Consider the following 27,708-nt stretch of genomic DNA (forward strand, 5'->3'; position numbering starts at 1 on the left):
ATAAACCAAATACATAGTACGATAACATTGAAACAAGAAAAATACATTGAAAAACTACTTGCGAAATTTAAAATGGAAGAATGCAAGAGTTGTGTTACACCAATAGAACCGCACCTAAAGCTGGAAAAACTAGCAAAATGCGATGAAAGCTTGCCTTACCAAAACCAGATTGGATCCCTGATGTTTTTGGCTGTAGCAACCAGACCAGACATAATGTTTGCCGTAAGTTATCTTTCACAATTCAAGAACTGTTATGGCACTGAGCATTTTAAATCTGCGAAACGAATTTTAAGATACCTTAAAGGCACAAAGGAAATAGGTTTAACTTTTGATAAAAATGCAAACAAAGAGTTGATCGGATATGCAGATGCTGACTGGGCAGCTTGTACCATAGACCGAAGATCTTACACCGGATACTGTTTCATGATGTCAAATGGCGTTATTAGTTGGGAATCCAGGGAGCAGAGGACCACAGCCATGCCCACAGCAGAAGCAGAATACATGGCGTTGTCGGATGCAACAAAGGAGGCGCTGCACCTTAAACTTCTTCTTGAAAACATAGCTGAACGTAAGCAACAGGTTATTACCATTTTTAACGATAACCAAGTGGCACTAGAACTATGCCAAAATACTATAATAAGCAGCAAAACCAAGCACATCGATTTGCGAATACATTTTTTGAGAGAACACATACAAAATGGAAGCATCGTGGTCAAATATCAAGACACGTCTAGAATGCCCGCGGATATCTTGACAAAGGGATTAAGCGGACCTCGACACCAAGAACTAAGAGACGATCTGGGATTAAAAATATAGTTGTGAGGAGGAGTGTTGTAACATCACTAAATTTATCGATTTTCACACAACCAATTTTCATCTCCAATATTAATACCTATTGTTCTTTCCTTTTTATATTTGACGCGTAACAAAGCACATCGTATTTCGGCAACCTAATTTGAAATAAATATAAAACATCACTACATCGTGATATTTACTAAACTAAAAGGTATATAGGTGTTTTCATTATATTACGGTAGCAGAGGTCACTCGATCCAACAGTATGTATATGTGTATCTTGTATTTTTACTAACTTCTTTGACTTTGTTTTTATTATTTGTCTGGCAGCAAGGCGCTGCTAACACTAACTGTGATGAGCTGATATTTTTATCAAAAAGTTTGGTATTTTTTTTAGCATAAACTTACATATAACGTTTTCACTTATAAGCGTTATTTGTTCTTTTTTCAGTGATTTGTAACATTCATTCTGGTTAGTGCCAATACCTGTGAAATTGCTAGGCAAACATGGCCAAGGCTAAATCTACGTCTGTCCAAGAATATTAAAAAATTGAATAGACTTCTTATTAGGACCTTAGTAGGGGCCCTCACAGGACATTGCGTCATAGGAAATCATGCAAGGAGATTAGCGTTTACATGCATAATTTCTGTCGCAGCTGCAGGAATGAAGATGAGTTGGAAACAATTCAACACCTGTTTTGCACATGCCCGGCTCTAGCCAGAAAGAGAAACCAATATTTAAGATCCTACTTCTTAATGAATATAGATAATCTATATATGTACCTTAGGTATCATTAACCTTTTACGCTTTGTCAAAACTCAGGATGGTTCAATATGGAACGGGAAATGTAGCCCAGCCCCTGCGGCAAACAACGGACGCATTTCGTGGTCTAAGTGGCATCGCTGTCTCTATGTGCGATGCGGCTGCCAAACCTAACCTAACCTAACATTCATTCTGCCCAAAACATGGAATTAAATTGAAACTTTTCGTGCGATGATTTATTACGAATTTCGATCAACTTACTTCGACTTTTGGCGTATTAGCATTACATTTTGCGCCTATGAACCGCTGGTAAAAGCGTTTCAACGTGGCTGTCGATCCTTGTAGTATATATGTAAGTACATTTTGTGAAAGTCGTTCAGAAACGCTTGTTGTGACAGAAACAATCGGTGATGCGGAGGAGTTCTTGGGAATTAGTGGGACCAGCATATATTTAATATTGTATGACGTTATTTTCAAAAATGATAATTCTTCCGAGAGGGTGATTAATTTTGCGCCACCTTATACTTGCAATGTTACAAATATCTGAATTTATTTGATTACACTTTCTTAAAAGGTGTCGAAGAGATAATCAGTTTTGTTTATTTTTGCTCTGTTAATACCTCAACATGATATAATATAATTGGCGGCCGCCGTAGCCGAATGGGCTGGTGCGTGACTACCATTCGCAATTCACAGAGAGAACGTCACACCACAAATAGGAGGAGGAGCTCGGCCAAACACCCAAACAGGGTGTAAATGCCCATATGATTATTGGAAGAAAGTTTATTTTTAGTCAAAATATTGCTTGTTTTCATTAGTATGTGCGACGTTGCCAAATGTTTTGAAACCAAAAAAGTTGAGCGGCATCCGAAGACTGAGCATTGCTCAGGTCTATTTGATTTGGATTTGAATTAATATCAAAATTACTATGCGCTTGTGTACATATGTCTTTCTGACGACGTTTACCTCTTTTTTTGTCAACCATAAAGAATGTGAAACTCTTCTTCAAAGTCATAGAAACCTCTCTTTCTCAAATCCAACGCCGATTCATTGCACGTTCTTCAGAAATGTAAATACATACATATGCCCACATACACATACGTTTAAGCACTTTGCTAATAGAAAATAGTGTAAATTTCAAGCGAGTGCAAGTTGCAAATTTTTTTCGGAAGGCAAATATGCAAAACACACAAACATGCATAGGTCCGTTTTCAAAAGAAGTGTGCCAGCGGCAAGCAATCAAGACGTCACCAGCACCACTACTATTAGCAGTAACAAAAACACAGTAATAAATAAAAAACAAGTAATGGCTTGACATCCGAATAGCAGCTGAATGATGGTTGCTCTTATAAACAATTCACGACTTTATTTCAAATTAGCCATTTGGAATGTTGCCATGCTCTAAAATAACCTTTTTTTGGCGATCCTGTACTTTTGTGTGCAATAAAGAATTTTTTGTAAACAAAATCTGGCAAATCAAGATATCAGAATTTAAATAATTAATAAAAATTAATTTTAACTTGTTTCTCTTATAAATTTTTTATCTCTTTTTTTTTTTTTTTTTTTTTTTTTGTACCATATGTTTTTTTTTATTATAAATTTTAGAAAATAAATTGGAATAACAATTTTTTATAAATAATAAATTAACTTTTTTGCATTTCTGTATCTTTTAAATTAAAGCTTGTGCTACAAATCAAGAGAAAATATATTAAAATTCAAATCACTTATTCAAAATGAGTTTTAAATTTATTATTAAAAAAACTATTTAAATTATATTTACAGTTTTTTATGATAAATATAAGAATACTAGCGGACCCTCACCCGCTTCGCTGGGTGAAAGAAAAATATAAATGAAAATTGTTCTTTGTTTTTTTCTTGTTTCCTCATTTAATTCATTCTCGGCCATTATTTTGTGACTTATTCTAATAACAATGTTTTATTTATTTTAGTGACTTACTCTAATGATTGTAAACTAACAACTTATTCTAAAGCCTTCTGATACACAACATTTTTGGTTTTATTTTCATGCGGTGTATAAATATAAAGTAACGATGGTTTCCCTACTCGAGAACATCCTACATACAGTTGCCCATGTCCAAAGCATGGATAAGTTAGGTCAATTCCACATAATTGAAGTGTTTGACCTTGAGACTTATTGATTGTAATAGCAAACGCAAGGTGAATGGGAAATTGAAGTCGCTTAAAATAAAAAGTCAAATCTGTTGAAATCATTGGAATGCGCGGAATCAAAACATCTTCACCTTTAAATTTGCCAAATTGTTGCTTCAATTACATTGTTCATTGTCCGTTTCACTGCTAATCTTGTCCCATTGCATAGTTTCGGCTGATTGATATTTCGCAACATAATGATCACTGCGCCGACTTTCAATTGCAAACGATATGGTGGCAAGCCAGGCAAATTAAGTGAATTCAAAAATTCAATTGGATAATTCCCTATATCGTCGGGATTAGTGATTGAATCAATTGATTTATAGGTGACAACTTCACCTGGAATTTGAGTCAAAATACTGGCATTGATTTCGTTGGCATCGACATTTTTGGCAGCTAATACCTATAGCTCTCTCGCTTAGCCAATCTTGATTTCGATAGTTTTGTGCAATATTTGGGAATACATTTTGCACTAATTGTACTCTTGATACTGTTACGGTACAAAAATTAGTTGGAAGTGTGATCATGCCTGTATTCTTATCAATTGGCTTTCGTCCATTTCCAACTTGCAACAAATGTTCGGAAAATTCAGCAGCTGGTGGATCATTCTGTAACTGCACACGAACATTATTAGTTAATGTGAGTTTTTGAACGTATCTCCGCAGATTAGAAGATTTAAGGCACGCTCTCAATTCATCAGCTGCTGTTGATTTGGGAATAACAGGCAAAGTTTGTCGAAAATCACCGGCCAATAGAATTAGTGCACCACCAAATATGTTTGTGTTATTTCGAAAATCTTTCAGTGTTCTATTTAAGGCTTCCAGTGATTTTTTATGAGCCATCGCACATTCATCCCATACAATAATTTTACATGTTTGTAAAACCTTTCCCATTCCAGAGTTTTTAGAAATGTTGCAAGTTGGTTCTTCATTTACTTGCATATATAATGGTAACTTTAATGCAGAATGTGCAGTGCGACCGCCGTCCAATAAAGCTGCCGCTATTCCAGATGATGCCAAAGCCAATGCAATATTATTCTGTGATCGAATGGTGGCCAAAATTAACGACAACAAAAACGTTTTTCCAGTCCCACCTGGTGCATCTAAGAAGAATATTCCTCCTCTTTCATTTGCAACATTGTCTATAATTGTGTCATATGCCTGCCTTTGTTCTATGTTTAATTTTGGTAGGTTTGTTGTGACAAATGTCTTCAGATCATTTCGATCATATTCTTTTTCACGTCTTAATTCTGCATTGTATGCATCATGCATCGGACGATTTGGTGCGATCATACCTAACTCACTCAGAGTTTTATTTGCAATCATCAGGCAAAAGTCTTCGATTTTAATTAATGCCTCATTATATAATTCATCTGTATAATTCAAATTTGGATTTGCAGTAATGCGACGTACTTGATGTGGGATATCTTCTGTCATGTATTCTTGGTAAGTACTCCACAATTCTTTTGGGTTCGCTGGGAAATATGTAGCAATAATGATGGCAAATAGTGTTCTTATTTGGTGTGGAGAACTTGTTGCACATGCATCCATAAGAGCTGCATCCCACTGATTATCATTTTCAAGCAAATTCAATTCTTTGCATGCTTGCTGATAAGTACAACAAAGATGACCATTAACTCGTTTCAAGCTTTCGAATGATCTTGGGCCGGGAATATCAACTAAGAGTAAACGTAAATAGAAACATTCCACTTTATTTGGATGTACAGTGTAAAGTCGTCCGATTGCATCACCCAAATGAACACCTGGATATCCATCTACAGGTATTCCTCGTTGCCTTCGTACCCAGGACCTTGATGATGCATTCCAAGTATAATATTTAGGAACATTTGAATAAAGCAATGTTCTTGCAAATGAATCTGTTTCACATAAGTTGAAAAATGCAGTTAGTGTTGTTGCTGGTGGTCGTTCGACCATTTGTTGAGCAGTATTTTCAGTGAAATAAACACTTTGTTCATTTTCTAAATGGACTGACAAATGAATAACAGCTGGATGGCGATCATGAATCGGAAATGATAATATTCTCCAAACTGCTTCGTTGCTACTAATGTATCTTCCCATTTGGTAATTAGCAATTTCATCATTTCGATTTACAACTCCAAATACAGCCATGCCACTTCCTTTATTGATATATTTGCATATGTATTTGATGGATTTTACGGAGTTACAATATTCAACATTTATATGTGCGTTAAATGTTTTCGATAATAATTTGGAATACGGAACTATCTAACGGTTATCGATCTCCACATCTTGATTATTTATTTTCATAGAGACTGTTTTTCCATTATCTTCTGGTGATCTTCTACGGTACAATGGATATCCATCATTTCCAGTCATTGTTTCAGCAATTAATTGCCTTGGGTAGTTTTTTGAACATTTACAATCAACCGGAGAATTTTGATTTTACGTACCACACGGTCCATGAATCATGTTTTTGGTTACAGTAGTATGTAATTCTCGATCTTCATTTATATCTGGAATTTCAGCACATATAATATGATCAATTTTATCTGTGGTTAGTTTTTGTTTTAACCAAATCAAAATATGCGCATGAGGTAAGCCTCTGTTTTGCCATTCCACAGAATACATGAAACATTGTACATCTCCGTAAACTTTATGTTTTACAATGAAATCCATTAGAGACTGTAGCTTTCGTCTAAACACTCTTGCAGTAATGTCATGCCTATCAGTAGCTGATTTCCCAGTATATTAATGATTCTTAATATCATCCCATTTCGGATTGCATGTGAAAGTTATGAATAAGTCGGGTCGACCATAATTTCTGACATAACACATTGCATCTTGGGCATCTTGGTATACGATGAAGGTAATGTTACCATTTGGCCAATGTTATTAACGTTGATATCGTTGTTAATTGCATCTCGTAAATGTATTTATTCGTCACAGCGTAATTTTCTTTGGTTGAATCTAATGTAATTCAATCGTTCTGTTTCTATTTTCGCATACATGTTAACAATGTGTGATGTGATGAAATAATTTACATTTTAAAATGTGATTCTCTTGATTTTCTCTTATCATGATTCTGTATGCATAATAATTCATTGCGCTTACAGTTTTATTTGTTTCTTGACCATTTGCTGGATTTATTTGTTTTATATCAATCGAATAACCATCTTCACCACGACAGAACATAAGAGGATATTGTAATGCATCATATTTTCGATGCGTTTCATTAACACGTTGCAGTGTATCATTTCTTCTTTGCAAAACAATATATCTTGGTTGAAATTCATCTCCAGATATAACAATTGCAACCTCGTTGCTTGAAGTTGGTTGATTGTATCTGCCACGATGTCCAGCAGGCGATTTATTTGCATCAATTTTAATTTTATGATTATCAGATGACAATCTTTCGATTGCTGTTTTAAAACTTTGCACCAAAGCATTGTGTGTGTGTAATAAATCTTGTAACTCTCTCATAATGACTCTGTTCATATTTCTGGAAAATGCACACCGTGCTTCAAGTTCATCATCGTTGTCATTAATGAAATAAATTTGCAAAAATTTTGACTCTTGATCGGGTAGTGGTTGTAATGAACCTATTAAGTGTTATGCTTGCCCTTGAATCTGAAAAAAGCCATAATTTGTGTCCATAAAATCTAATGATTCATTAGATGTGTCAGCGAATGTTGTTGAAAGTTGAAGTTTATGTATTACCTTGAACGTTGGCATGAAGTTATCGGTTATAATTTTTCCAGCACCAAAAGATGTCATTTGAAAACATGAATTATAAGTGGAAATTTTTTCAAGAAAATGTTTGGAATCGGGTGATGTTCCCGATAATAATGTAGCTAATGGTTCGGGCGGATATTGTATGTCTGGTAAACGAACTTTTCCTGCAGCGCAACACATGCCTGGTGTTTCAGTTTTGAATTTCAATGCTTGACAAAATCCGCAAATTTTATCAATACTTCCAATGACAACGTATTTGTGAGATGAATAATCAAGTTGTGGATTATATTGAAATACTGCACCATTCAAATTTACAGAATTGATATTTATTGACCGATTTTGAGAACGTGACCTAGTACGATCTCTTTGTTGACTTAATCTATCAACATGATTTTCCTCACTTTCATTTTGTCTGTGATTTTGCACATTTCTATTGTGACGTGTATTACGTCCGATGTTAGCATGTCTTCTACCTCTTGGCATTTCTTTTACCGAATCAAAGTGGTATTTTTTATGTCACTCTGAGCTCTTGATTGCTACTTTTCTTGTTTTTAAACTGGAATTCAAATTAACATACTGTTAGCGCCATTTTTTAAAAATATAATTAACTGTGAGCACGCGTTGAAATGAAATTTACACAGAACAGAAATGGGAAATGATCAGCAAAAATAATATATATTTTTGAAATTTTTCTTGAAAATATCTACGGAAAGTGTGAAAACAATATCTTTTCTTAAATATCTTAAGTAAAAACTTCTAAAATATTAATTATTTTTGCCGATTTCTGTTGTGTGTATTTTTCACACCATTTATTCACTGTTTCACTTGTTATCAATCATTTGCAAAATTAATATGTATATATTTTGTAAATTTTTCGTGAAAATATCGTTGGAAAATGTGAAAACAATCTCTTCTCTTAAATATTTCTGACGCACTTTTTTATCTCCTTCACTGATGCCTGGAAACTGCTTCACTTGAACACTTTACCAAATAAAACACTTTCTTGTTAGTTTTAACACTTAGTTTCACTATGCACTATTATTGATAACCTTTGGTAATCTTCTAAGAAAAGGCCGTTTTCTCTTAAGTACTTTTTTAGCGACGACCTGTTCAGGTTAAGTTAGTCACAGCAGCATTCTGTTACGATTAATTATTGCAGGCGGTCAGCTACAGCTGTGCCTGCTAATTTGTATGTTTCTATTCTATGCGAATGCAGGCGTGCAGCCACTGCTGTATGAATATATGTATATGTATGTACATATAAATGTATGTAATGGAATGAAAATTTAGGCATAAATACTGCTGTAACTTGTACATATGTGAGTAAAATGTACGTTCCATACAACCGTTTACAATAACAACCACACGCGTAAAAAGAACGCTGCCTCGTGTATACTGTGTGTTAACGAAGAAGTAAAGGAGATTTTAACCAAACATAGTTACAAACCTTCTCCATATGTGTCTTTTCAATGTGGCAAAGTTTTATTAAAATCGAGCCATTCTCCGTAAAGTTCATCACAACGCGAAAAACGGCTGAATTTTTATATATATAGATTAAATTTAAATAATATTTTTGCATTTACGTACATTCAAAAATGTATTTACTCTGTTTTATTATAAATGCAAATGCAAAAATATTAAACAGAATACATTTCTTTGCATTTTTGCTGTTTTGTAAAAAAAAATTATTTACATTTTTTATTATAAATGTAAGAATATTAATTAAAATACATCTTTCCTTGCATTACTGTGCAAAAAATTTTGTGCAATAGAAACGGTTTTGGGGTGTAAAGCAGATTGCCTCCGCGTGGTGCACCCTGGATAGCGCCAAATGATCTGCGGCCTGAACGGCCTTTCCGACAACTGAACGGTGACGACCCCTGCTTTCGTCTTTGGATCTTCTCTTTTTTTTACGATTCGGAATCTTCTGACACCTGTGCTGGTGGTTGCGGCATTCTGCCACCTGAGTATGTTAGGGTGAAACTTAACAGAGAGGGCTGGTGGGCTGATGCCGTAACCGCCTCCGTCCCGTTAAAACCCTGACAGGCCTCGGAGTACGTTCCAAACCCGTCGCCATTGCGTTGGCGGTGTAGGTGCGGTTGAGATGACTCCCGTTTTGCGAGCGGTCTGGCTCTGAACGCATGCCTCATGAGGGCATGCGTCAACCCTCGCATGGCCTCCCTGCCGCGGCATAGACAACCATGGGACCTCTAAGGGACGACTACACTTCTACGGGCCTTGGATAGCGGCTTCGAGTGGGGACCCACTTAAAATAAAACATGAATACCAATTCAACAAACACAACAAAAACCTCAGATGGTAGCGGGAAATCGGAACCGAGTCCTAAAACCATCTCACGTAGGACAGAAGGGGCGAAATCGCCTCCTCGTAAATTCTCCCGGGGTCTTACCCCGAGGGCTGAAGTTCTTAGTGGCAGCAAAATGTCGGAAGCGACTAGTAGAGTAGAACACGAGGGGGACCCTGAGGGGAAGTCGGAACCGACTTCCAGCAAGAACGTGGGGGTCACAAGCGGGAAGCCGCTTATGGTAGGTAGGAGGCCACAGGCGGAACCGTCTGCGTCTCCTTATTTAGCAGCACTGGATGGGGTGGCCAGTACCAGCAAGGGGTCCTCCCTCAGTTTTCCAGAGGCTTCCAGAGGGGTCCCCCTTGTTAAGCTTAAACGGCAGGCAGGGCAAAGCAAACGGTCCTTCTCCGACCTTCGTCTCGCGACCAAAATCCTGGAGCGCTACGGCGACCAAAATGCTTCTCAGCTATCTGAGAAACATTCCCAGACGCTTGAGTGGGCCAGGAAGGTTCTGCGTGGGGCGGAAGAGGGCAGAGGAAAGGGAGTGAGTCCGCCACAAGTGGATTCGATTTTCCCTCGAAAAGAGACCCAGGACTGATGGCGGTCTACCCAAATCATTTAGCGAAGTCGCTAAACAGGCAGGCCACATCACTCTTGGAGGCATGGACAGCGGTAGGGAGGACGGCACTATTTCTAGGGAGGAATGGAAGTGAGTAGCGTCCGCCATCTCCGCTGTCTTCATGAGGGTAGTAAGGGAAAACCCAGGGCAATCGGGTCATTCTTCGACAGGGCAGAGGAGGAGAGGCTTCTGGCCTCGGAAAGTGAGGACACCGACCTTGGGATGCTGGAGAGGATTATCGAAGATTATTATTCTTCAGATAAATATTCAGCATTCTAAGGCGGCGTCCGCCAATTTACTGCTCCACCTTGAACAAGGTGGAGTTGATATAGTTCTGATCCAGGAACCGTGGCTGAGCAGCAGCGGCATTTATGGACTCAGGACGAAAAGATGTAAACTGATGGCGTATAGCGGGTTAGGTAAACCAAGATCTTGTATGCTCGTCAGGAAGGAACTTAATGCATTTATTTTGCCTCATTTTAGCAATGAAGACATTGTGACTGTGAGCCTAGACTATGGCTGATGTCGGCCTATATGGCGCATGAGGACGAGGTGGAGCCACCTCCGATGATGCTGAGGAAAGCCCTGGCTGAAGCGAGGCGCAGGAAAACCGGTGTTATTGTAGGGACAGATGCAAACTCCCACCATACCTGTTGGGGAAGTTGCAACATAAATGCAAGAAATGAGTCACTTTTTGATTTTATTTTAAACGAAAATTTGTTTATTTGCAACAGGGTTAAGGCCCCCACTTTCATTACCGCAACCAGGGAAGAGGTGGTGGATCTCACTCTGGCCTCCTCCTCACTGTTAAACCGAATTTCCAATTGGAGGGTGCTTAACACCCATTTCTTCTCGGATCACAGGTATATTCAATTTTCTCTCACTAAAACTCGTCCAAAAAGACCCTCCTACAGGAATCTGAGGTGAACGGACTGGGATACTTACGGCAGAAATCTGCTGAACCTTCTCCCCGAAGCACCCAGGGAAAATTTAGATCTCTCGGGGGGTGCGATCGATGATCTGGTGGAGATCTTCACTTCAGCTTGTAATAAGGCTCACGAAAGCTCCTGTCCACTTAGAACGCTCCCTAAGAAGGAGAAACTTTCTGAGCTTAGGGCCTCGTGCAGACGCCACTTTAATAGGGCTAAAAGAATTAAATCTCCCTCAGGATGGGAACTGTATAAAGTAGGGCTTGTAATCTATAAGTCCGAAATTAGGAAGGCCAAGAGGGACTCTTGGAGGAACTTCTGTGGAAGCGTGCAGGGCTGTCATGAGTCTTCAAAATTTAGACGAATACTCACGAGGAGCTCGGCTCCCTTGGGATACCTGAGGGATGAATCGGGACGTTGGGCAATGAGCGGCGAGGAATCAATAAAACTGCTTCTCGACGCTCATTTTCCAACGAATCCGTATCTAGCAGCACCAGCTTGGGAAGTAAACCAATCTGTCTTCAGAACCGGGGCTGGCTGCTGGATGAGCACCGCTTGGCCTGGGCCATTGGCGCCCTCGGGCCCTTCAAGTCGCCTGGTCCTGATGGCATCATACCTGCCCAACTGCAGAAATCTGCAGTGGTGTCATGCCGCTGGCTGAGCCCTATCTGTGCGAGCTCCATAGCCAGGGGCTATATACCGAGATCTTGGAGGGCTGTGAGGGTTGTGTTCATACCCAAGGCTGGTAAGAGCTCACATGTCCCTCCTAAGGATTTTAGGCCAATCAGTCTCTCATCTTTCATGCTGAAAACCCTTGAGAGGTTGATTGACCTACACATAAGAAGCGAAATTCCTCGGGGGCGTTTGTCGCATACCCAACATGCTTACTGTAAAGGCAGATCAGTGGAATCTGCTCTGCACACAATTGTTAAAGATATTGAGGAATCTCTATATCAGAAAGAACTCGCAGTTGGCGCCTTCCTCGACATTGAGGGGGCTTTTAATAACGTTCTTCCGGAGGCAATCACTAAAGCTCTGGGGAGGCTGTGGGTCTGAGCCGACCTTTCCAGGTTTATCTACAGAATGCTCAGCGACAGAACGGTCGTGGCAGAGTGGGGCGGCGTCTCTCTCCGCTGGTAGGTGAGCAGAGGCACGCCGCAAGGCATGGTTCTCTCACCACATCTCTGGATCATTGTTATCTTGCTGGAGGAGCTGGTGAGGAGGGGCTGTAGGGTGATTGCCTAATCGGATGATGTGGCATTAATTGTTAGAGGAAAGTTTATAGATACCCTGTACGATGTAATGCTGGGATATCTGAACGTAGTTGTTCGATGGGCAGCAGACTGCGGCTTATCGGTGAATCCTCATAAGACGGAGCTCGTCCTTTTCACAAGGAAATATAAAATACCCAGAGCTCAACTCATTAATTTGGATACCTGGTCACAGTGACATTGCAGGAAACTGCGAAGACGACGAGCTGGCGAAGTCCTTCTGGCCCCGTTTGGATAGGAGGCGTTCGAGGGATATCCTGGGGATGACGAAATGTCATCTCTCAAATTTCGTGGGCATCCTCTCGGGGCACTGTCCGCAAGGTATACATGCCGGGAGACTCGGAATTACTTCGAGTCCTTTTTGCGTTAGCTGTATGGAGGATGAGGTGGAATCATCTCAGCACCTGCTCCTTAGCTGCCCAGCTTTCGCGGGACTAAGATTCAAGCATCTTGGTTCTCACTTCTTTTCTGCGCCTGCTGATATAGCAGCGATGTTGATAACAAAAATCTGATGAACTTCATCAGCAGCATAAAGAGGTTAACACACCCGCAGACTAGTCACCGTTCGTAGCCAACAAACACTCACCATTCCCCATCCCTTCCCTTTCTCCCCTTTTTTTTCCTTCACCCTCTTGCAATGATATCACAAAGGATGAACCAAACTTTTTTCGTCCAAGTGGGCCCTACTCTCTGGGCAACCATCACTACCTAACCTAACGGCTTTTAACGGTTTTTGTAAGCAAAATTTTGTCTCTAAAAAAATCACATTTTGCTGTCAATCACATTTTTTTTACTAAAAACAGGTACCTTCGTTAAGTTGTTGCTAAATACGAATAACTTGATTTTTTTTCTTTTGACAAGAAAATCAATTCTTGATTTTACTGGCTGTTCAATATAAAATAAAAATAAAATAAAATATTCATTTATGCCTTCATTTGCAATGCTTATTTCATGGACATATTGCGAAAACGTACCTAACTTGTTTGGCGTTTTTGCAGGTAGCAACTAAAAAAATAAATGAATAAAAAAAGTGGAAATAGAAAAATAAAGATCTGAAGAAAACATTTTAAAATAGTTTTTTTGTAAAGAAATAAAACATGAATCTTGATTTTTCCTTTGGTTATTTTAAAACCTATTTTTGATAGAAATGTTTTTTTTTTGGTAGAGGTCGCCCCTCCGCAGGGGCGAATATATATTCTACCATATTCTGAATATATTTCTGACATAAAAAAGCTTCTCATAAAAAGCCATTTGCCGTTCGGAGTTAGCTTAAAACTGTAGGGCCCTCCATAACACATAAAGAGTAGTCCATATTCTGGTTGTTCAATAGACGCCTTTACTGAAACAACTGCTAAAAAAATCTATAATATCGTTCTGACTGAACGAAGAGTAGAATTGGGCGAGGTAGCTGATATGGTGAAGATTCCAAGAAAACATATGAGGTCAGCTCAACAACTGATGCCGTCAAGTTCATTGAGAGTCGAGTAGCAGTACCGTGATATCACGAAATCATGATGCAAAGAATAATGAGATGGCGCCCATCGTGGTCCCGTTACTTTGCGCTCAGCGAATTTGACAACTAGTTACGTGATTTTAGCTTCAGTATGGCCAGATTACCATTTTCGTAACTTGATTTAGCATTTTTTTTTTGTTATTTTTATTATTTTTTGTCTCGGAGTTTTAGTTCATTCCACATGACATTTTTCTAGCCTATTCTAATTAAAAGTAATGTTTTTAATTTTGTAAAATATACATTTTTTAATAATTATTTAAATAATTCACTCAGTTTTATTTAGCTTTACTTTTTTTAACATCTGGTGGCATTGCCCGCGATTGCCGGTGTTGTTGGTGTTCTTCTGCTTTCGGCAGTCAAATCTCTCTCTCGCTACTGCAGAGTTGCCTAGCTTTGGATATAAAAACGCACTAAATGCCCATTTAAAGAAAATCAAACACGAAATTTTTATTGTGTTACTTAAAGAACTTTGAATGCGTGACAAATTGTCTGTAGAATGTGCGTTTTTTTTAAATAAATGTGTTATGCTTATGTACAATTTAATTTATGAGTTTTTTTTGTTAAGCGCGACTCTTTTATTAAGGGAGCGATTTTTTTGCTATATTTGAAGTTATGTATGTAGATAAGGTACTCTTTTTGTAAAAATGTCAGTATGGTTTCTTTAGTATTTTCTGGTATTTTGTTGCTTATTTTTACTATGAATACACCTCTTGATGCTCTATGTCTCACTAAGGATTGATGACCGGAAGAAACGATTACACCTCTATGGTTTTAATTCGCATTCAATAAATTCAAAGGCTTTTTAAAATGTGTAAAAAGGTTTTCAATCTTAAGAAGAGTTGAGAGCGGGGCATTTAATATTTTTGCATAGCCTTAAATGGAGCGAAAAATTAAATTTGCACTTTCAAATTATCAAATTTTATAGGAGTAAACAAATTTTCATTAGCACTAAAATCTTCTCAGAGTGGCCTTTTTTAAACTTCTTTTGTATAATAATACAGTTTTTTTTCAACCTAAAGTCTCGGTAGCCTTAAATTAAAAACAAAAGAAACAAACACCAAACTTAAAAATTGTCGCATTTTCGGTATAAAAAAGCACTAAATTTATTGTGAAGAGCAAATGGTGGGCAATACTGCACAACTCAGCAAACGTGACGTCACGTACGCTCTGGTGGGCGCAATCTTGTTTCTATCATTCTTGTCACGAAATAGAGGGGGCCAACATCAGACCGTTAAGCGGCAATCAGCGATTTTGAAGGAATCGGCTGATTGGCTGACGTAACCGGGGTGACAGTAGTTTGTTTGCGAAAAAACTGAGATTGTGTTGGTGATGTATGAAAAAATCAACCAATGGCACTTCGTTGCCGTCTGAACAACGACTGACTGAACGAGTGCGTGAAGATATGTAAAATTATTGTGCAATTGTGTTAGTAATATAGGGCAAAAATCAGCACAATCTCCGCTCATGTTGCTCCGTTGCCGTCTGAACCATAGATAACTAGATGTGAAACTTATTCATTTTGAGAGAGAGCGCGCCCATGAGGACGTTTCAAAACTTGGCAGCACTCACACATTATGGGATTTTGAACAGCTGATAGGCGAAATGGCAGACTGCCAGAAGAAACGCGCCAAAAATAACAGACGAAAACAGTTCGTTTTTGCTTAATGGAGAAATGACGTGTTAAAATGTTTATAATTATTTGTCTTAAAATTAATTCAATTGAAATGTAATAATTTGAATTTAAGTGAGTTTGTAGAATCCAAAGCTCGTTATATCCTTTTCGACTTCTACTTTTAATTAGTCTTATGTACATAATGTAATTTTATTGAAAACTGTGTGTTGGTTTATGTAAATTTGTATATACGTAAATATTATATGGTTGAAAAGCGTAGGTAAGGGAACTGAGTTTGTGTTTGAGACATTTTACAAAAATTAAACGTAATCTGCTTTAACTTATTCTGTTCGTTGTTTGAGATTTTTTTTTTTGTTACCCACTTTCTGTGTTATATAAAAAAATAGCAATATGTCATGTTTTTAATTATAACTTAAGTTTTTCGCGTTCATTACTTTATTATTATTAAATTACTTTTGTATTTCAGTTTTAAATAATTTCATTTGCACATAAATTTTTAAATTTTTTGTTTATTCATGTACATATTTCATACGGATTGTGCTTATTTTTAACATATGTAGGTGTTTACGAGTAATATACTATTGGGCAACCGCACACTAAATACTAACCTCAATGGTGGTGTGGAAACTAAAAATTTCAAATTTTTATTTAACAAAATACCCAATTCATGTTTCTACCGGTGTGGCAATATTGGAAAATGTTATAAAAAATGCACATTTTTCAGCGCTCTCACGAGAAAAAGAGCTTCACATCTAGTCATCTATGGTCTGAACCAAGAATGATAGAAAGAAGATTGCGCCCATCAGAGCGTACGTGACGTCACGTTTGCTGAGTTGTGCAGTATTGCCAACCATTTGCTCTTCGCAATAAATTTAGTGCTTTTTTATACCGAAAATGCGAAAATTTAGAAGTTTCGTGATTGTTTCTTTTTTTTAATTTAAAGCTACCAAAACTTTAAGTTAAAAAACAAACTATATTATTAAACAAAAAAAGGTTAAAAAAGGTCATTCTGATAAGATTTTAGTGCTAATGAAAATTTTTTTACTCTTATAAAATTTTATAATTTAAAAGTGCAAATTTAATTTTTGGCTCCATTTAAGGTTGTGCAAAAATATTAAATGCTCCTCTCTCAACTCTTCTTAAGATTGAAAACCTTTTTACACATTTTAAAAAGCCTTTGAATTTATTGAATGCGAATTAAAACCATAGAGGTGTAATCGTTTCTTCCGGTCATCAATCCTTAGTGAGACATAGGACATTAAGAGTTATATTCATTGTAAAAATAAACAACAAAATACCAGAAAACACTGAAGAAACCATACTGACATTTTTACAAAAAGAGTACCTTATCTAGTTACATAACTTCAAATATAGCAAAAAAGTCGTTCCCTTAACAAAAGAGCCTCGCTTAACAAAAAAAAAACTCATAAATTAAATTGTACATAAGCATAACACATTTATTTAAAGACAATTTGTCACGCATACAAAGTTCTTTAAGTGATTCAATAAAAATTTGTTGGGTTATTTTCTTTAAATGGGCATTTAAGTGCGTTTTTATATCCAAAGCTAGGCAACTCTGCAGTAGCGAGAGAGAGATTTGACTGCCGAAAGCAGAAGAACACCAACAACACCGGCAATCGCGGGCAATGCCACCAGATGCTAAAAAAAAGTAAAGCTAAATAAAACTGAGTGAATTATTTAACTAATTCTTAAAAAATGTATATTTTACAAAATTATAAACATGACATTTTAATTAGAACAGCTAGAAAAATGTCATGAAGAAAGAACTAAAACTCCGAGACAAAAAATAATAAAAATTACAAAAAAAAAATGCTAAATCAAGTTACGAAAATGGTAATCTGGCCATACTGGAGCTAAAATCACGTAACTAGTTGTCAAATTCGCTGAGCGCAAAGTAACGGGACCACGATGGGCGCCATCTCATTATTCTTTGCATCATGGGTCTGAACAATGACTGATTGAACGAGGTTGTGAATATGTGTGAAATGAGGGGGCACAATTCTGCTGCCGAGTCCGCGGTGAAGTGGCAGCCGAAGTTACTCTCACAATTTTTCCTCGGATGGTCAAATCTGGTGGTTTATTACCAATTATATTTCAAATAAGCTCAATTAAATTTTACTGCTTCTAGTTATTTAATTTTTTATTCTGGGGGAAAAAATACTTTTTGCGTTTTTTCTCCTGCTAAGAGTTTTTTTATTTCACTATAAATTCTATCAAATATCTAACTAACTAATCCAAATTTGCCATATCAAAGTACAACTAGGGCATAAAACTATGAACAAGGAAATATCTGATGTGAATTTCACCCTTGAACCACCAAACTGTTGCAGTAGTCGCATCACTGCTTCACGGTGCTTCTTATGTATTTTTCTGGAAATATGTTAAAAATGCATGCCGTATCAAAAATATAGGAAATGGTTAGGCGCGCACGCTCCACTGCGTCGCATTTGCATTTCAGTCTTCAATCTTCGAAAAGCGCAGCGCGAGCTTCATGAAGGTTGCCGTGTCCGCTTGCAGCCACCGACAGGCTTTTTCACATAAACTGGTTCCGCCAGTTGACAGTGTCGCTTGTTATCATGTTGTTGTTGTTGTTGTTGTTGTTTTTAAATTTCTTTTGAGTCACATACGACATATTGGCACATCAGCGTCGCCCGTTCCAGTTCGTCTGGCGCTCCTCATCGCAATGCGTTGATCTACAAAACTCGCCATTCGCTCCAATGTTAGCGGCTTGATAGCTGTTGTCATTCACAGCCGCTTACCGAGTGTAATTTTTTCACGGACTCGCATTGAATTGCAGTTGGATCAGCACGTACGGAATGTGGTTCCAGTGGCTTTAATGTAGCTAAAGAAAAAAATTGGGCACAGCCATAGTCGCAGCACTCGTAGTTTGCGCGCTAGCTGGACTGCTGCTATGTAAGAACGAGTATTCATGTACACAGGCGCTGAAGAAACTTGTTGTGGATGCGCGCGCGCTTTTAGTTAGGGTGCGACCAGAGTGAGCGCTGAAAGCCGAGCCGAGATTGTCAGTGCGATAAAACTGATTACATATAAGTCAATACAAATAAGCTTGTGTATAACAATTTCCAGTGGCTTTAATGTAGCTAAAGAAAAAAATTGGACACAGCCATAGTCGCAGCACTCGTAGTTTGCGCGCTAGCTGGACTGCTGCTATGTAAGAACGAGTATTCATGTACACAGGCGCTGAAGAAACTTGTTGTGGATGCGCGCGCGCTTTTAGTTAGGGTGCGACCAGAGTGAGCGCTGAAAGCCGAGCCGAGATTGTCAGTGCGATAAAACTGATTACATATAAGTCAATACAAATAAGCTTGTGTATAACACAGTGAACGCTGACAAGAGCAGAGAGCAAAGCCGATGAGTGCGAGAAAACAGTTTCAAAGCGTTTTGCGCGCTTTTTTGCATTGTTGATGTTTACTTTTTAGAGTGCAGTTGTGTTTTTTAATGGTTTAAAAATAAACAAAAATGGATATCGATCAAATAATAAGTGAAATTTTTTCCCGGCCTGCTTTTTGGGACCAAAAAAACATTACCTCAGAGTCACTATCAATCTTTCGCAAGAAGTTACTGGTGCCTTAATAAAATTTGTCCAGTTTTTGTTTAGTTTCACACCTATCTTGTCCAGAATGTAATCAAATGTTTCAATTTTCATTCGGGTATATTGTTGAAATTTAGCTGGATATTTTCTTAAATCATTATATAAATGATGAAATTCACCAAATTCATTCCTTTTTAGTGTAATTGGATGTTTTCCAAACTCTTTTGTGTTAATAATTGCATTAATCACACTAGGAGAAGCAAAATACTCGTCATCAGATGAATCCATTACCGTGTACAGGAATTTTATAAACACAAATGAACAACAAAATTAAATGACATAAGAGCAAAACACATGGAATAAACAGAATTTCAGCGCTGATTCTCGCATTCATTGTGTTATATACAAATTTTCTTCTCGCATGAAAATAAGCGTCAATAAGCTCGGCTCGGCTCCGCTCGGCATCAGCGCTCACTCTGCTCGCACCCTTAGACGCTTCCATATTGCCGTAGCTTGCCAGGTGTATGTGGCAGCTGTGATCGAACGTTGGAATGTGGTAATAACGTCGTCAGTAGCTAAAATAGCAGTCACTCAAAATCTGTGTTTAGCATCGATGAATGCATGCAAAGCGTCGCTTTGTTGTCCCAGCAGCTCTCCAAGCTCTTGGCGTGTATGTTGAGAAAATATTAGTGTTTATATAATTTCAAAATTCATGTTTTACACAAGAAAAACGAATTTAAGTTAATTTGGGTTTTTGTTGTCGGACCACAAATTAGCCAAAGACGTAACTTTTCTAGCAGAGAGATTAACTATTTTATTTACAGAAATGTAGAAAATAATTTTGGAAAGCTATCACATCTGAAGGAGTTGCGAAGTTACAGAAAGTGAAGAAATTTTCATCTGATTTTTAAAGTTTAACAATTTTTGTTTTTTCGGCAAGCTGTTTGCTTCTGGCCTACTTTTGGTTATCTGAGCTATTCAGATACAGTTGACAAGACGCCACATCTCAGAAAAATGGTTGCAAACGCTGAAATATCCTCCATAAAACTAGGGAGTGCTACGTATAGTGGTCGACGAGCATAATTTCACGGCTATCGAACCTGCATCTGCATAGGTCGAGTTTCGTAAAGGCAAGCAAACTAAGGAAGGGACAACAAACGTCAAGATAAGTGAAAATATGCAGGGCCCGGCACTCGAAGTATAACCAACTTTTTTGTTTATCGCACCATTACTCGTTACAATGATACTGGTAGCATCGCGAAACGTCGAGGAGGTGATCATCAAAAGACTACAACATCACGTGAAAAGGTTCAAAAAGTGAAGAAGCGTCTTGAGCGAAATCTCCGACGAAGAACTGAGAATATATGACCGTAGCATTAACCGTATACTGAAAAATGATCTCAAAATCAAGCCTTACAAGATCCAAAAGGCGCATGGCTCTCTCAGCGACAAGCCAGACTTGAGAGAACGAAGGAGTTGCTTCGCTTGACTGAAGGCGGTCAACTTCTGAGCATTGTGCTTTCTGACGAAAAAATTTTTTAAATTGAGCAATTCGTAAACTCCCAAAACGATAGGGTTTATTTGACTGACTGTTCATACGAGAATTTAAGTCATCGACTTGCCACCAGGAGGCAGCACCCGCCACAGGTAATGGCTCTTGCCGCTGTAACCGTGCGCTCTCCAATCGTTTTCATCGAGCTTCGCGACAAGGTAAATGCGAAATATTATCGGGAAATATTATTCTGGAAGTTGGTTTGAAGCCGTGGGCAGATAAATATTTCGGTGGCAGACCATGGACGTTTCAACAGGACTCAGCCCCATCTCACAAAGGTCGAGGGAGCCAAGAATGGCTAAAAAACAATGCTCCGATCTTCAAAGCGTCCGCACAATGGCTCTCAAATTCACCAGACGCGAATCCAGTGGTTTATTCTCTTTGGGCCACTTTGGACGGCAAGGTCCGAACTAAAAGATTCACTAGTCTCGAGGCGCTGAAAAAAGCCATTATCCACGAGTGTGCCAAAATACCTGTAAGTCACATTCGGGCAGCTTGCGATACGTTTCTGGACCGTCTCAAGGCCATAGTCAAGGCAAAAGGTGGTCATATCGAGCAAAAGTAAATTGATTCTTAATTCTGTATTATTTTCACAAATTTTTTACTTTAAATTGAATAAAAGTAATTTTTCTAACTAAATTTATGGCCCTTTTAATTGGTGTGTAACCTTTTAAATGGTCGAGTGCCGGACCCTGTAGGTATCTTAGGGAGGGTCAGGAGCGCTTACGCTATTTTAATTACCAAAGCGGGCACCAAACTGTGTGGCTACGTCAAGCGAAGTCTTGAACGTGATGATATAATCAGAAGTATGTGAAACATCTTATAAACCTCCCCAAAGACAAACTGTGCATACTCATTTGCATTTTTGCTGGTCGTTGTACACTGCGCATTCATCTGTACAGCCTCGGAAAATGATATGGGTAGGATCCCTGAATAATAAAACATGGATGGAAGTAGGAAAGATGCTAAAGTTACGGTGCAGGGTGTAAAAAGCCCAGTGCCGGCGGTTTTGAGGTGTGAGCTAGCAGGCTCTCGGCCGTCGATATCCAACGACTGCAATGATACGATGGTGGTGCACTTGGCTAACGTATCAGATAATACTACAAGGAAAATATATAGCCCAGCTATAAATTCCTTTCAACGGGCATTAAGGCTGGCACGAACCCCAGAGAAGACATCACCTATGGTGCGTGATATAAGATCAAGGTCATCTCCACCCGCCTTAAGCGAAAATAGACCTGCAGAGACACCAGTCCAAGCCGAACGGGACTACCTTGCTAAACTAGGAGAGAGCATTAACAAACTCTCTGAATTGATGCGACATCCTCAGCGCTCGATAAATAATAGCATGCGGGACCTTCTTAGCACTATTACGAAGCTGCATGCATGTGCTAAAGTGGAAAACGCAGAGCTAAGGAAGAAAGCTAGCCAGAACCTGGAGACCAGAAAAATGGTCGAAGCAACACCAAAGAGGCCACGTGAGGATAACTCTACACAGCGAAAGACGCCCCCAAAAAGGAGCAGAATATCGCAAGAACTGGCCAGAAAAGCTGACGTTATTACGCCCTGTGAAAAAGATAAGAGCCCAGCTAAAACTGCGAGAGTGGAAACTCCAAGAGACGATAACTGGGTGAAAGTCAAGTACAAGACGCGAAAGAGCAAAGACAAAAGCAAGAAGAAGATGAATCCCACTTCGAGACCTGATGCCATAGTTATCACAAAAACTGGCAACATGTCATATAGCGACATATTGAGGGCGGTCAAAAAAGATTATGGTCTCTAGCAGCTTGGTGAAAACGTGTCACGAATCAGAAAGACATCCAAAGGAGAGATACTGCTGCAACTTATAAGAGCACAGACAGGGCGTGCCCGAGAATACAAAGAAGGGATTGCTAAGTTACTGGGAAATTAGGCGGAAATAAAAGCACTAACACACGAGCAGTCACTAGAAATGATATAGTCGATGCCATCAGCTCTCTGATCGCTTTTTTAATAATTTTAAAAACACAGTTCCAGTGGCTAATCACTTACCGCTAAACTTGCATGCGAAAAATAATTTGTGATCAATAAATCAAATAGCATTCATTACGAGTATCTCTAACAATACATTCACAAATCACCTTGGCTGACTCCGCCGATGTAACGTTAGAAGGGAGACACATTGTTCTACACATGCATACATACTTATATATGCTGTGTCTGTAAGTGTGCGTGTGACTATCATTATAAGCGCTGAAATATTCGCACAATTTTCCCACCAACGAGCCAGCGATCAATGAAACCACAGATATTCTATCGTCACCGCAGACCACAGGAAGCCAAATACACGTAGAAAAATAGAGGTTTGAAGTCGCGAAGCTGCGATTGCAATTGAATTACAGCCAAGTCTCACGATGCAATTGGAGCCCTCAGTAAAAACTAACAGCACAAAAGCGCAAGAACTTCTTAAACCGTTGACGAGGGACGAAGCCATTGGAACTTAGGGAGGCGATGGGCGGTGGCTAGCTAACAACCTAACAACCTAACTATAAACATTGAATGTTGGACTTGCATATGGCTTTCTTGCTGCATCATTGAAATAGACCAACTGAGTGACTGTTTGCTTGGAACCAACTGTTAATCGAAAGACCGTTGCGGACAGGCTGACTGCCAGATTGACTGAACGGATGAACGGTCAAGCAGACGCACAGAAAAATGTGCCACCACAGAGCAAAGCAAAATAAAAGAAAAACTAATGAAGCGAATACTGATAAAGAAAATCGTAACAAAACAATTCACACTGCGCCAAGCAACAAAAAGAACATTTCATGGCATGTATTTACGAGTACGAGTAGTGTATCATTTGGCTACAGCAGCTGCAGACGAACCACGAAAAATTGTAAAGTCACGCGCAAACGACTAACGAATGTAGCCGATTATTGTTGCCGCTGCCGCTGCCGTTGCTGTTGTAGTTGAACGGTGAACTGCTGCAATTATTGATATTTTGTCAACGTTGAATGGCAGCGCAAAGCAGCTGCAGCCGTGACAACAACAACGGCGTTCACCATTGCTGGAGGACGCGCGCGCATTATTTTGTTATTGCTTTCGAAAAAACAACGCACGAAAATGCTGATTCGCGCACATTTGCGCAGTCGCATACATAGAACGCGGCGCACCCCCACCGCTTATACAATCAATTGGGCCATAAAGCCAGTCAGTGCAAACGACATACGAATAAACAGACATTGGAGACGCAGAAGGCAGGAGGCAGAAGTTAGCGACGACTACGAAGCGCGTCTTGGCATCCAACTCGGGCACGTACAAATATTTCTGTTGTTTTTTGTTTTGGCGGCATGATCAACGAATGCCGCGAGTGCTAGTAGTGAGCGCCTTCGGAAGCGCTTACGGGGGGCTTACAGGTTTGAGACGAACTGCGAGCACGAAGTGTTGGGCTGGCGGTGTGTGTGTGCGAGGTAGCTTGGAGCCAGCGTTGCTGTCTCGGCGTCTTCTGTTGGTTGGTGGTCGTGCTCAAGTTTGGCGTCTTCGTTGCTGCCAACGCTCAAACAGTCTTCGATTTGCACGCGACTAATAAACAACGTCGTCGTTATTGCGAGTATTTCTTTGATTGTTGTGCGTTTTCGCTGTTTCGCGTTTCCATAAACAATCCGGTATTTCGACAAAATCCGGTATTCCGGTTGCACTTTGCATAGCCCGCCCGCCCCTTGCATTCGTGCTTGCTGCAGTTAAATGTGAATACAGCGAAGAAATATTGAGTTTTGAATTGGTATTGTTATTTTTGCTGTCTGCGAATTTTTTGCTTTGAAAACATCCTTAAAAAAGGGTAGAAAACCAATAAAAGAAAAATATTGAAAATAACAGCAATAAAGTGGAAGTGGTCAAAGTGGTCAGTTTGGTGGGATAGAAAAAGTGTTTGTTTTTGTTTTTGGTTGAATTGTTTGTGCGGCTGTGTGTCTACGAATGTTGACCATTAGCGCATTTTATTCTTCATTTTCCTTTCGACTTTGTTTTGTTTTTATTTTCATAAAATTTTTTTTTATCAAACACATTCATATGCGCCTGCACACACGGATCTGCCAAAACCAACAACGCAAACATTCACATATAAATGCACATATGTATGTATATCCATACATATATACACCTTCGGTTAATAAAATTATTTGATAAATGAGCGAAAACCTGGCATTTGGATTACGTTTTTTGGATTTGCTTTTTGCTTTTGTTTTTGCAGCGCGTTTCGAAATATTTACTATTCACATAGCCAACTTTGGGTTTGGATTTTTACATCAACATAAAACCGCAAAAGGTTGTAGAAAAGGTAAGTGGGACACAAACTTTTGGGCAAAGGGTAGACGAAATTTCACTGATGAATTTAAATTAAAAAAAAATTTTCTTTTGTGAGCGCAAAATTTCACTGAAGAATAAGAAATTATAAAAAAATGGTTTTTGTTTGTTCGGTAGATTCACAGAATTTGACTGAGATTTGACCTGCCCTTAAGACAGTTAATCCCTGCAAAAAAATTCACCACTAACGAACTGTTGCGCTCTCAGATAATTTAAAAGCAAGACTAGTTCGTGTTTCTTCTCACTCTTATATAAGCAAAAGGAACATATAGAACGACGATGCTTTAAAAAGTGTCAATCGTCCTCTATGGCATACCTTTACTGATAATTCGAACTAGGATTAAATACGACAGATGATAACTAGTGAAAGGTCATCAATTTAGAGGTATCGGGTTTTAAATGGAAATAAAAAAAATCAAATTGATTGACCAATTTTTAATATTTTTGTGTAGAACCATTCATGACATTATTTTTTAAAGATAATCCCTTTAAAATGTTGGCTGCTACTGCGCGGCCATTCGGCCATCCGTAAACACCAAATTTGAATGACTCGCTGGAGGTCTTCGGTCGCAAACTCGTGAATAACCTCGGTAATGTCGGCTTCCAATGCCTCAATCGTGGCTAGTTTATCCACAAAGCATTTAGATTTTATATATCTCCGCACAAATAGAAATCCAAGGGTGTGATATCGATCCTGGTGGCCAATCCACTGGTCCGAGACGAGCGATAAATTGCTCACCGAAACGACGTCGCAGTTAATACATTGTTTCACGTTCTGTATGGCAAGTAATGCCGCCTTGTTGGAAGCAAATGTTGTGGAGATCACGGGCTTCAATTTCCTGCATCAAAAAGTCATATATCATGGCGCTATAGCGTTCGTCATTCACTATTACATTGGCGCCAATCGCGTCTTTGTCGTTTCAATGGATGTAATGGCTGTTCTTGAATGGCTTCGGGTTGCTTTTCGGTTAAAATATGGCAATTTTGCTTATTGACTTAGTCATCAAGCCAAAAAAGGCCTCATGGCTGAAAACCATAAGTTGGCTTGAGCGCGAGATGAACACCTTTCAGAGGACATAGGGCATAAAGCTTGAAGAGTAATAGGGGTTTAGTAAGGTCCCAATCGCGACTTACGTGTGCTCCCAGAATTGACAACAGTGATATCAATCGATCTTTACTAGTTTTTTAAATGTTAATAACAGCACCAGACCGCAGCAAAAGCTGTAGTCGAATAATTCAAATTAGCTTTAGTAATATTTTGCTGCGCGAGAATTCTCTATGGATATGATTAACATATGACCCTGAATGTATGTATATGTACTTATACATATATGCATAGGTACATACTCATTTACATGCTCATTAATGTTCGAGTTAAAAAATTATTTATGCTATTAGCCATAATTGATTAGTATTTTTAAACAAATTATTCGCTGATATGCAAGTAAACAACATCAGTTTATATTTATTTAAGTACATTTTGCGGCTCAAGATCTCGAGTATGGTTTGAACATTGTTAGTTTCCTGTCAGACGCTGCACTTAGAACCTGCCAGCAAAGCACATACTTATGCATGTGCATTAAGGTGGATCACAAAAAAATTATATGCATATATTGTATATATATAAATAAAAAAAAGTAAAATAAAAACTTATATATAAAAAAAATTAAAAACAATAAATAATACAAAAATGTAAATATTAATAAATAATTTATGAAACAGTATAATTGTTTTCATGAACAGCCCAATTTTTAAAATAATTCTGAATTGAGTTAAATAATTTTCGTATACGCAAATTATAAGTTTATATGAAAGCTTTCTGATTTTCTTCCAACAAAATAACACTGTTTTTTGTTTCTTGTTTTTGTATATATTGAGAGCGAGTCACCTTAATGCATTCGCATATGCGCTCATTATTTCATTGCTTGTAATTGTAATGAGAAGCCAATTAACTTGAAACAACAGCAAAACAATCAAAAGAATATTATACTTCCTTTCGAATGAGATCATCTGCGTTTTAATGAAAATGAGCGCAGGCAAAAACTTATGAGATTCTCCCGCAAAATATTTTTAATTGGCCTACAATTATGCAGTTCTGTAAGCTGGAGCTGGGCGACGTTTGAGGAGAAAAAAATATATAAAATACAAATAATAAATATTTTCTATATTCACTTTTCAAAATTTTTCTTTCCACTATCTTCCTTGTTTACAGTGACCTAACCTAACTTTTAATTTTTGTTTACAAAACTTAACATTTGTACACTTTCTTTTGAGTTTCGTTCAGTTTCCCATTTCAATCTGCGCAATCTTCCAGCTTTCTTCGTCCTCGTTAGTAATGCCTATTATGGGAGTTAGGAAGAGCCATTGAAGTTTTCGTTGCCAAGTAGCCGAGCAGCCAGTAAACCAAATGTTTTATGAATCAGTAAGCGTCTAAAGCATTTACCGGGCTGTAGAATGCAGCTTCTCAGCTTTCGTTCCCTAATGCTGCACTACAGCTCTAGCACTTGATATTTTTTCGGTTAATTTTA

General features: G+C 38.4%; 1 protein-coding gene across 5 annotated transcripts in view; it reads left to right on the forward strand.

Moving 5' to 3' along the window:
* The window catches only part of LOC128859169 (estradiol 17-beta-dehydrogenase 2), a 72,508-nt gene that overhangs the window by 8,525 nt on the left and 36,275 nt on the right, over positions 1-27,708 (forward strand). Inside the window, exons 1-2 of one of the 5 annotated variants that reach the window (XM_054095937.1) lie at positions 24,334-24,728; positions 25,068-25,154. The exons of 2 other annotated variants lie outside the window; for them this stretch is intronic. The gene's annotated coding sequence lies outside the window, so the exon portion shown is untranslated. Of the gene's footprint in view, positions 1-24,333; positions 24,729-25,067; positions 25,155-27,708 lie in introns of those variants that run through there. 2 more of the 5 variants (XM_054095936.1, XM_054095938.1) reach the window with 2 other exon arrangements.

Source organism: Anastrepha ludens, chromosome 3, assembly GCF_028408465.1.
Source record: "Anastrepha ludens isolate Willacy chromosome 3, idAnaLude1.1, whole genome shotgun sequence".
NCBI lineage: Eukaryota > Metazoa > Arthropoda > Insecta > Diptera > Tephritidae > Anastrepha > Anastrepha ludens.